Source organism: Chanodichthys erythropterus, chromosome 8 (assembly GCF_024489055.1).
Source record: "Chanodichthys erythropterus isolate Z2021 chromosome 8, ASM2448905v1, whole genome shotgun sequence".
In the NCBI taxonomy this organism is placed as follows: domain Eukaryota; kingdom Metazoa; phylum Chordata; class Actinopteri; order Cypriniformes; family Xenocyprididae; genus Chanodichthys; species Chanodichthys erythropterus.
Genome location: NC_090228.1, coordinates 31040803 through 31052810, shown reverse-complemented (window position 1 = coordinate 31052810; position 12008 = coordinate 31040803). Strand labels below are relative to the sequence as shown.

At 39.2% G+C, this 12008-nt stretch overlaps 1 pseudogene; it reads right to left on the bottom strand.

Annotated features, from left to right (window-relative positions):
- Positions 1-850: 850 nt before the first annotated feature.
- Positions 851-11422, bottom strand: LOC137024735 (tripartite motif-containing protein 16-like; annotated as a pseudogene).
- Positions 11423-12008: the final 586 nt, after the last annotated feature.

The window sequence follows — 12008 nt, the reverse complement described above, 5'->3', positions numbered from 1 at the left end:
TACAAGAACTCCTACTTGGGACTTGGCTATAGTTTTAAAAGGTTTAGCTGAGGCTCCCTTCGAACCACTAGAATAGGTATCGGAGAAGTTCCTTACTCTAAAAACGATATTTCTGTTGGCAATCTCGTCTCTTAAAAGAATAGGAGATTAACAAGCATTGTCGGTTGCTCCTTCGTGTCTGGAATTTGTGCCTGGTATGGTGAAGGCTTTCCTACACACTAGACCTGGCTATGTGCCAAAGGTCCCCACCAACGTCTCACGTCCTATAGTACTTCAGGCTTTCTGTCCTCCTCCTTTTGTAAATTCGGATCAAGAGAAACGTAATCTGCTTTGCCCAGTTAGGGTTTTTGATGCATATGACCACAGAGCTGCCCTGTGGTGGAAAACAGATCAATTGTTAGTATGTTATGGGTCCCCTAAGAAGGGGGGCCCAGCATCTAAGCAGAGGATGAGCAAGTGTCTGGACAGCCATGTCCTTTAGCTGTCCGTGCTTATTCCACCAGGGGTATGGCGGCTTCTAAGGCACTAATGTCAGGAGTGTCATTGAATGATATATGTGATGCAGCTGGATGGTCATCCCAGCACACGTTCCTTGTTTCTGTCTACAAGATCACATACAGGCACTTGGTGATACGGTGTAGTTGGGATAGCGTCTCATCATTGGTTGGATACAGAAGTGCTTCATGATGCAATCACGCAGAGTGTTCCCATAACGTCATTCGACGTAGTGTCTCGTTCCCTTATTCAGGGAACAAGGGTTACACCAGTAACCCGCAACATTTTCACAGGAGGTCTCCTATCCAGGTATTGACCACCAGGCTCAACCCTGCTTAGCTTCAGTGGACAACCAGTCTTGGTCTACAGGGTGATATGGCTGCAATCTGAACAGTGTAATTTGTAATGTAAAGTTGAAATATTCTGCTGCCCAGAGAGAAAAACTATATGTGGTGTTGGAAGAAAAAATACACAAGAGAAAAGAGTTGGTGTATTTTCCCCAGATTTAATAAAATGACTTAAATGTCACACTCATCCACATGATTGAGTGAGAGAAAGTACACAAATACACCAAGAAAGAGTAAGAAAGAGTTCTCTTGCTCACCTTTCACTTCTATGCATTATCTATGCACTTGCACAGTTCTCATTCTACCCAGAATTACTGTAAATGCTGGTGACCGTAAAGTGACTGTTACACAATATTTAGTACAATGTTGTCATGTAAACATACCCATAAATTAGATTTGAATTTGTTAATTAAAATAAAACAGCTTGTAGTCACTAAAATATAATTGTAAATTGAAATCAGGAAGCCACAGAAAGAATATATTTTATTTATTAAAATCCTTTTTTTCCCCCTTTATATATATATTTTTTCCCCTTTCCCCCTTCATTTTTCATCAGACATACTGTAACATGTTTAAAATGTTGTTGTGTTGCGGATAGCAAGGAGTTAAATAAATAAAATTCAACATAAACATTATTGTGTTGGGAACTGTTATTTTCTGCAGCATATTTCATGCTGTCTCAAAATACCACAGTTGAGTACACTTTGATGTTCTTAAGATTATATTAGGTAGTACTAAAGAAGAGCTTTTTGTATATTAAGTACAAAATTAGTGCATGAAAATAGAGCAATTTAAGTATATTATAAAAATGTACTTTTTTCACCTGGGTTGGCATCCCATGATTATCAATTTCTATGAAAACTTTTATTAAATATGTTCAATTAATAATTAATTGTATTTCAGCATTTTATTTTTGTAATCCATAAAAAAAAAAACTTTCACAGAATTGGAAGAATCCCATGATCCCTCTAAAATTCAGGCTATTTATTGGGTCGAAAATGTTGTTCACGGTGAGTTTGTGAAGTGTTTTCCTAGGGTGATAAAGGACATGAGTGGGTCTGTACCATTTCGTTTTGTTTGGGAAAAGCTGGCATAGTAAAGCGGAGTAAACTGATCAGGTAATGCATCTGATTCTGTTTGAATTCTTTAATTATTGAATAATGAAATATTTAACAATTAATAAACTTTTATGAAAAAAATACAACAACATGTAAATGATTTAGACTAATTCCTTCATTATCTATACACTTTAAAATATTTAATTAGGCTAATAGAATAGTCATTTAAGTCTGAATTGTTCTTTTGAGACTCTTGTTTGTAGTCTCGGATGCTCAGATATTGGGGTTGGGAGAGTTAAGTAGCTTCACGGTGGGGGTGCAGGACAATAGCTAAAGGTGTGAATCGTGCGTTAGCGAGGAAGACAGATACCGTCGTCCCATAACGGCGTGATGAATACGATCTTTAACTAGATGGAACTAGATTAAATATTTTGACTGTTGTAATCCCAGTCTGACTTATGACCTGTAGAGCTGCCTGAATCATAATCAAGCACTGTTCACTAAAGGCCAGAGGAGAACTGGCCCCCCCCCGACTGATTCTGGTTGTTTTTTTTCTCCTTTTTGTCACCTGATGGAGTTTGGTTTCATTGCTGCTGTCGCCTCTGGCTTGCTTAGTTGGGGACACTTGATATTCAACAATGTTTTGATCTCCCTGCATCGACACCATTGTATGAGAACTGAACTGAGCTGGACGATGACATCACTGTTTTCTTCAGAGTCGGATGTATAGATGAATGAACTAAATTAACTGTGCAGCCAAAATTATTTACCAGTTATCACTGTAAAGCTGCTTTGACACAATCTTCATTGTAAAAAGCTCTATATAAATAAAGGTGACTTGACTTGACAAGGAAATTGAAATCTAACGTGTTGGCGAGAGAGACGAAAAGAAAAACTTCTGTTCTTAACTTGAACTAGTTCCATTTTTTTAAATCATACAAAGCAACCTATTTGGCAAAACAAATGTAAAATATTGCAAGAATAAGATTCTATATTCCTCATTTTACATAAAATTTCACCAATAAACACCTGTAATAAACACCTGTAATAAATAAATAGGCTAGGACTATTGTCCCAAGACTTTACCTTAAAAATAGCAATACTGTTTAGCCTAGTTCAAGCCAGGTCTCGAACTCGGATCTCGGATGTGTTGTAGCATTGACCACTACCACCCAGGAATGAAGACTTAATGTAATGAAATAATGAAAGTATTATGGGTATAACCTCTCTACAGTGTAGGAACTGTGGACAAACCAGTCAAATTAATCATTCAGTTGATTCTTTCAAATCATAATTCCAGAAACCCAAGCTCAGAGAATCTAATTTTTGGCTCCAGTCTGTCTACAGAAAACCCCTGCTAGGTACTTTTATGACCCCCATGCTTCCTGACTGAAGGAGAGGTGGCAAACTTTTTAGCCATTTGTAGAAACCAAATGGTCACCAGAAGATAAAGTGTCTTTGATCTCCAGTTTAAAAGAGACAGAGACAATTCAGACCATGTTGTTTTTCTGAGTGACCTAACATTACAGAAAAACTCACAGAGACTGTTTTTACGACTGCATCATTTTGTTCCAAACAATCTGTGTAAAATGTATCATATTCCATTTAATAGAAATTATGCCTAAACAGTACTCTCTGCCAAAGCCGGCAATTCCAGGGAAATAACGCTTATTTTATGATTTGGGGCGGAGAAAAGCCACCTTTTGAACCAAGACGATATCTGATTGGCCAGAACGGCTCTCAGAGGTAGGACAAACACCTAAGTATAAATAGTCGCATCACAAGAACTAGTAACAAAAAAGTAAAATTTAAATGTCTTAAACTGTCGATCTTAAAGTTACCGCACTCTAATTAGTGTTTTCACAATAGTAGATATTCATATCCACTACAAGAGCTTATTAAGGCCCGAGCAGATGAACGCTGGATGATTCGATTGGTCGGTCGTGAACTAAATTACTATAAATTAATTATTCCATTTGAACTGATTTTGGTCCTACAATAGTCTTTTCTAATTTATCAACACAGTTTTACTGATGATTTATAACCAACCCTAAACCCAGGATAGAGCGGTTGAGTGAATGTGGTCTGGACTGTGTGGATGAGGATCATTGTGTCTCCAGAGACGCTGTAGAAGGACAGAGTTCCTGCACTGTGATCCACATACACTCCTATTCTACTGCTGATGGACTCTACAGGGAATTTAGTCACTATGTTATTGTGCCAGAATGAGTAACTGGAGGAAGAGCAGATCAAACTCCAGGACTGATCATTATATCAAAACAAACAGTCACGACCCTGTCCCTTCCTGCTGATGCTCTTATATGACACTGATATAGACACATCTCCACTCCACTCAACCTCCCAGTAACAGTGTTGATTACTTACATTCTCTCTACACAACACCTGACATATCAAATCTGTCTGGATGATCAGGATATGACTGATCTGTGTCAGTGACAGTAATCACTCTGTTTCTCTCAGACAGACGGAGGCGTTTATTCACTGTGTTCAGATCCAGAATGAACTGATGAGAATCTGATGGAGATAAAACACATCCGAATCAGGAATGATCAATCTTATCTTTTTATGTATCTGAACTCTTCATGTTCAATATATCAGCAGTGTCTCAGTAAAGTTTACCAGATATCCTGTGCAAATCATCATTTACATGATCAACTATAAAACTCTTCAGTCATGTTTTCTTTCTCCTTCTACAGGGAGAACATGAACACACTCAGTGAGTTTTTCTGCTTGTTTTCTTAGTGACTTACATTGTAGGAAGTCGTTCCTGGTCCTGGGAACAATGTTGGGGAAAGTGCCTGGAAATCAACAGACATAAAGAGTGTGATTATCATGTCAAGGGAAAATGTTCCCTGCATCCGTTCTAAGACAATTCTAATTGGATGATCTACAAGGGATGGGCAATTTCGGTCCTGAAGGGCCACTGTCCGGCAGGGTTTAGATCCAACCATGATAAAACTCACCTGTCTGCAGCTTTCTAGTAATCCTAAGAAGTTGATTAGCTTGTTCAGGTGTTTGATTAGGGTTGGAGCTAAACTCTGCAGGACAGTCCATGCCCATGCCTGATCTACATGATATGAGATGATGGAGGATCATTTCTGAGAACAGATGAATCTCCAGGACTTTACCTCTGTCAGAGATCTTCTTGAACTCCTCTTTGCAGAAATCCTCCAGTTTGTCTCTCAGCTGACGGACAGATTCTCTCACGACATCAAGAGAGGAGAAAGAACTGAAGGGATTGTCATTTACATCTGTAGATCCAGGAGGAGCTGAGAGAGACTGGAAACTCTACAGAAAACAGAAATCAAAGCTCATCACCTCCACACTTCAGCCAATAACCTGCACTACTGTCAGATTTGAGCAGCTCTTGTTGATCTTTAGTAACTCTCCTCAATCCTGCATTTTCACAGCATCAGCTTCATTCTTCTTATATTCATTATATCTTGTTAGAGCTGTAAGTTCTAGCGTTTGACACTTACACTGTATGTGAATTTTCTAGAAAACACCTGATGATCAAACATCTGAAAGTAACATAAATGTAACAGATTAATGTTGACATTCAGGGCCGTTTCGAGGCACAGGTGAACTAGGCGTTTGTCTAGGGTCCCACCAGCTAGAGGGGGCACCAGTGAGCCCCTCAACACCCATTACCATGGTAACATAATCAAGCTGCGCTTAGGCAAACATTCTCCACAGACTAAGAACATTTAAGCTCAATATTAATTTAAGAAAAACATGTTTTTTTTTTAAACATATTAGAAACTGATCATAAATCCAAATATTTTGAGTTTTGCAATTATATATTTAAAAAATGAAGGACAGCAAAAGCAAAATTACACAAGTGTTTGGTTGGTTATGACCACATTTTAAAAACATTTGTCCAGAAACCATTAAAGTGATTCAATCACGTTGAAATAAAATCTAGAGGTCTCATGAACTATTTTAAATAATCATATCATTATCCTGATCTAATACATCAATCGCAATCTTAGCTGAATTATATTGTGTAAATTGGACTCTAAAAAAGTTTGAAAAATACTGGTAATGTTATTAGTCAAGACTTTGTTTTATTCACAGAATTATAGGGCAAAGTTTGCTAAATTCATATTTGCATGACAAAAAGGCATTAATATGTGATATTTTTGTTTTCATTAATTTAATTTACTTAGAATGTGAAGTAGTATTACTAATCAATAATTTAACATATGCTTGGACTTGGGTTAATTTAATTTTTAATAAAACACTTGCTGGAGGGGGCGCCAGTGAGTGCCTCAATGCCCGTTACCATGGTAACATAAATAAGCTGCGTTTGATTCAAACATTTACCACAGGCTAAGAACATTTAAGATCAATATAAGCTTAAAAAAAGACATGTTTTTTTTTAAAACATATTAGAAATATTAACATAAATCCAAATATTTTGTGTGTTTTGAAATGATATATTTAAAAAATAAAGGACAGCAACAGCAAAATTACACAAATGTTTGGTTGGTTACGACCACATTTTAAAAATATTTCTAAAATTTGCTAAATTCATATTTTCATGACAAAAAGGCATTAATATGTAATATTTTTGTTTTCATTCATTTAATTTAGAATGTGAAGTAGTATTACTAAACAATTTAACATATGCTTGGAGTTGGGATAATTTAATTTTCAATAAAACAATTTAAGTATTAAAATAAAAACAATTATAGAAATAGATATAAATTTTATCAGGTTTAAAGATCATCTGATGCAACTTTAGTGAACATTACTCAAAATTTGCAATTTGTACTGAACTGCATTTGTAAGTGTGTCTCTGTCAAATGTTTCTCTGTGAGTCTCTTAAGTCCACTATGATCCTGTTCTTCTAGATCTCTTACCTGCAGGAAATGGATGTGATCCTGTGTGTGTAAAAGTTGCTCCAGCTCAGCGTCTCTCCTCCTCAGATCATTGATCTCCTGCTCCAGTCGCTCCAGTCGTCCTTCAGCTCGACTCACTGCAGTCTTTTCCTGATCTCTGATCCGCTGTGTGGCCTCAGAGCGGCTTCTCTCAATGGAGCGGATGAGCTCAGTGAAGATCCTCTCACTGTCCTTCACTGCTGTCTGTGCAGAGCGCTGTTAGGACACACATCACAATCACACAGTGGCTTCAGTGAGTCATGACTGAGACTTCTCAAATTTCTCTTCTTCTCCAGACTCACCTTATGAGACTCCACAGCCTCTCTCAGCTGCTGAAGATCTTTCTCTCTCTGCTGGATCCTCTGCTGGAATGACTTCTGCGTCTTCTTCAGCTGCTTCTGCAGCACAAACCAATAACAGAGATGTCAATTTATACAGCTGTCACTATATCATCATGTGAAGAGATTTGTAAAAAGGTTTGGATTGATAAATGTTTACGGTGCATTTCACCATATTTTCTGTTAAGTTCAATATGGAGCACAGATACACTCAGCAGTGAAAGTCCAGCAGCTACTGTTCATTTCTGCTGAAGCCTGCAGTGTGAATGATGTTATCTGATCATATAGGTGCCAGTATAAATAATATCAACATTATTTCATCAGTGTCTAGTTTACAAACCTGATTCCAAAAAAGTTGGGACACTGTACAAATTGTGAATAAAAACAGAATGCAATGATGTGGAAGTTTCAAATTTCAATATTTTATTCAGAATACAACATAGATGACATATCAAATGTTTAAACTGAGAAAATGTATTATTTTAAGGGAAAAATAAGTTGATTTTAAATTTAAGGACATCACACAAAAGTTGGGACAAGGCCATGTTTACCACTGTGTGGCATCACCTCTTCTTTTTATAACAGTCTGCAAATATCTGGGGACTGAGGAGACAAGTTGCTCAAGTTTAGGAATAGGAATGTTGTCCCATTCTTGTCTAATACAGGCTTCTAGTTGCTCAACTGTCTTAGGTCTTCTTTGTCGCATCTTCCTCTTTATGATGCGCCAAATGTTTTCTATGGGTGAAAGATCTGGACTGCAGGCTGGCCATTTCAGTACCCAGATCCTTCTTCTACGCAGCCATGATGTTGTAATTGATGCAGTATGTGGTCTGGCATTGTCATGTTGGAAAATGCAAGGTCTTCCCTGAAAGAGACGACGTCTGGATGGGAGCATATGTTGTTCTAGAACTTGGATATACCTTTCAGCATTGATGGTGCCTTTCCAGATGTGTAAGCTGCCCATGCCACACGCACTCATGCAACCCCATACCATCAGAGATGCAGGCTTCTGAACTGAGCGCTGATAACAACTTGGGTTGTCCTTGTCCTCTTTAGTCCGGATGACATGGCGTCTCAGTTTTCCAAAAAGAACTTCAAATTTGATTTATCTGACCACAGAACAGTTTTCCACTTTTCCACAGTCCATTTTAAATGGACCAGAGAAAATGCCTGCGCTTCTGGATCATGTTTAGATAAGGCTTCTTTTTTGACCTATAGAGTTTTAGCCGGCAACGGTGAATGGCACAGTGGATTGTGTTCACCGACAATGTTTTCTGGAAGTATTCCTGAGCCCATGTTGTGATTTCCATTACAGTAGCATTCCTGTATGTGATGCAGTGCCGTCTAAGGGCCCGAAGACCACGGGCATCCAGTATGGTTTTCCGGCCTTGACCCTTACACACAGAGATTGTTCCAGATTCTCTGAATCTTTGGATGATATTATGCACTGTAGATGATGATAACTTCAAACTCTTTGCATTTTTTCTCTAAGAAACTCCTTTCTGATATTGCTCCACTATTTTTCACCGCAGCATTGGGGGAATTGGTGATCCTCTGCCCATCTTGACTTCTGAGAGACACTGCCACTCTGAGAGGCTCTTTTCATACCCAATCATGTTGCCAATTGACCTAATAAGTTGCAAATTGGTCCTCCAGCTGTTCCTTATATGTACATTTAACTTTTCCGGCCTCTTATTGCTACCTGTCCCAACCTTTTTGGAATGTGTAGCTCTTATGAAATCCAAAATGAGCCAATATTTTGTATGACATTTCAAAATGTCTCACTTTCAACATTTTATATGTTATCTATATTCTATTGTGAATAAAATATAAGTTTATGAGATTTGTAAATTATTGCATTCCTTTTTTATTCACGATTTGTACAGTGTCCCAACTTTTTTGGAATCGGGTTTATATATTTCATACCTGTTTCTCTGTCCTCTGTGCTGCAGCTGATACAGTGTTGTGGTTTTTATGTTCATCCATCGTACACAGCACACATATACACTTCTGGTCAGTGCGACAGAAAACCTCAAGGATCTTTTCATGTTTCTGGCAGATCATCTCCTGCAGTCGTCCAGTGGCTTCAGTCAGATTGTGTCTCTTTACTTTAAATAAACTCTCATGTTGTTCAAGGTGATTTTGACAGTAAGAGTTCAGACACACCAGACAGGCCTTGACAGCTTTGTGTTTTCTTCCAATACAGACGTCACACTGCACATCTCCAGCTCCAGCGTAACAGTCAGCAGAAATTTTAATGTTCTTCAGTTTCTCCACCACTTCAGCCAGCATGGTGTTTTTAGCTAAAGCAGGTCTTGGACTGAAGGTCTGTCTGCACTGAGGGCAGCTGTAGACTCTCATCTGATCCTCCTGATCCCAGCAGCCTGTAATACGGATCTTACAGTAACTGTGCCCACAGGGAATGGCCACTGGATCCTTCAGGAGATCCAGACACACTGGACACGTGAACTCATCCAGAGAAATTCTAGCTTCTGCCATTTTACTGGATCAATACAAAGACACAACAGCTTAACTTCACTTCAGTTTCAGTTTCTCTGAACTTGTGTGATTCCTGCTTCCTGGTTCTGTGTTTGGGTGACGTGTGCAGATCTCTGCTAGTCTGTAAAGTCACAGATCATAAAACGTCCACTAGATGTCAGTCTCAGACAGACTCAAGAATAAGAGTTACAGAGAATCAGGACAACACCATTAATAACTGCAGTAAAGGCATCCTAATTATCACATCTATGCAGTGCTGTAAGTGGTTTAAACTTTTTTAAGATAGGCAGGATAATTGTTTTTAAGTATGAAATTTTAGTAATGGATGGAGATTTTACTCTTGAATTGAACGTTTTTGAATGAAATCGTTGTTTGATGCTATGCTGTTTCAATTAATGCAATAGACTTATCAATAGACATTGAGGGGGACAATATTTGATATTCTTGATGCTGCTCTGTTGCACTGTATCGCTCTGCATGTTGAAAAAATTTAAATGTTACATTTTTAGGCTGGTGTGTTTCGGTTGTCTAACAGTGTGAATTCCAGCATGATACTTTAAAATATAGCAAGAGTTCAAGGTAAGGTAAATGCTAGCTAAACATAATGAATAACATAATAAATGTCAACTGTTTTACAACAAAAATGTTAAATGACCAACAGCAATCCACAACTTTTTTGTCAAATGTTGCCCTTTTGATTTTGAACTTAATTTATATAATTTACGTGACTCTGTTTAATGTTATTCGTTTGAATGTAAGAAAAGCAGAGCTGTTTTCAGCATATTAGGCATATAATTAAGAGTGAATGTGTGCATATTTAAAAATAAAAAGTATAATTTGCAAATGCATTACAATAAATTCTATTCTCTGAAATCCTTTTCAATCCTGGGCAGCGATCAATTTGTGATAACTTCATCAAATTTCGCGAGGCCCCCTAAAGCGCAAGATCCTGTGCAGTTGCACGCTTCGTACAGCACTTGCGACGGCTCTGGGTGTAATCATGTAATTGATACAATCTTTATTTGAAGCATTAAATTACTTCAGGCCTACTCTACTCTACTCTACTCTAACGAAACAAACCGGCACAGTATGAACGAATTATCATTATTCTCAGCTGCTGTCGAGACTCATCACTGAACCGACAAATTGAGATCTTGCTAGAGAGACCTGTCTACTTTGAATGCATCTAAAACGAGCCAGTGTACATTAGCATGCGAGATATGCATCAGTTGCGCTACGCTGCAGTGTGGGTATTTAATGAACAGCAGGTGCATTGCACAGCTTTTCACTTCAGAGCCGAGCGGTTCTATTGTTCCAGCTCCGCAATTTATTTTGTGTGTTCTTTAACAAGTCTTCTTTTTGGGAAGCAGTGGTGGTCACAATCTCTCCATTCAAACAAACAGCTGATATCGCAGCATTTTTCAGAGAGGTGAACCTTAATGAGATCACTGTTCGATCAGCCTGAGTGAGGTTGTGTCTTCTATGAGTGAGAGCACACAACAGGATGTCCTTATTCCTATTTGTTGTGCCACGGCCATTTCCCCTCTGCGCTTCAGCACCAGAGAGAGCGCTTATTTCCCTAAAAGAGCGCTTTTGTAAAGATGGCATTCTACTTGCGTATTTCTGGATGCGGTTGTTACCTGGCTCCGTCTGACAGTCACGATGTGTCTGGGAATTAGGCACGAATCATGCACCCACTGTGCGAAGATGACCATCGTGGTTTTGCGGTTGAGACTCCAATACCTCAAACAAGGTGGAGTCCCCAATCTAGTTCTGCTTCTGGTGGACACCAGAAGAGGACTATTTCGGCTAAGAGCCCAGGTGACCTAAGGATCACAGTAAGGGCTTCCCTGTTGAGTAACCAATCTCTGTGGGTCCCTCACTCCTCCAGCAATCCGCAAGCTGTAGAGCTTCCTCAGGAGCGCTTTGGTCCCTCTCGTGGGGTACCAGTTGTTACCTTTGGGGCTGTGGCAGATGTCGATTGCTGCATCGGAGGGTGAGCTTGGTTCTTCTGGGGATGAATATTCACCTGCGTTACCCCCTTCGGGGACTGTAACATTGACCAAACCTGACCTGGAGCTGACAGCTATACTTTCCCGGGCTTGAATGGAGTCCTCCACCGTGTCCTGAACCCTCGAGGCATGACCATGCTAGTTCTCAGCACCCCAGAGTTTACCAGATCATGGGCGGCAAATGCCCAAATCTGGTCTGGTGCCTTGCCACTTCTGCCCTCACTACCCTAAATGGCAAGGCGGTCAATGGGTACATGGAGATCCCCCCAGTGGATCGGTCTGTTGCGATTCAGCGGTGTCCAAAGTCCGCTACTTCCTGGTGGGGTAATCCACGTCTCCTCTCCCGGGCCTGTAT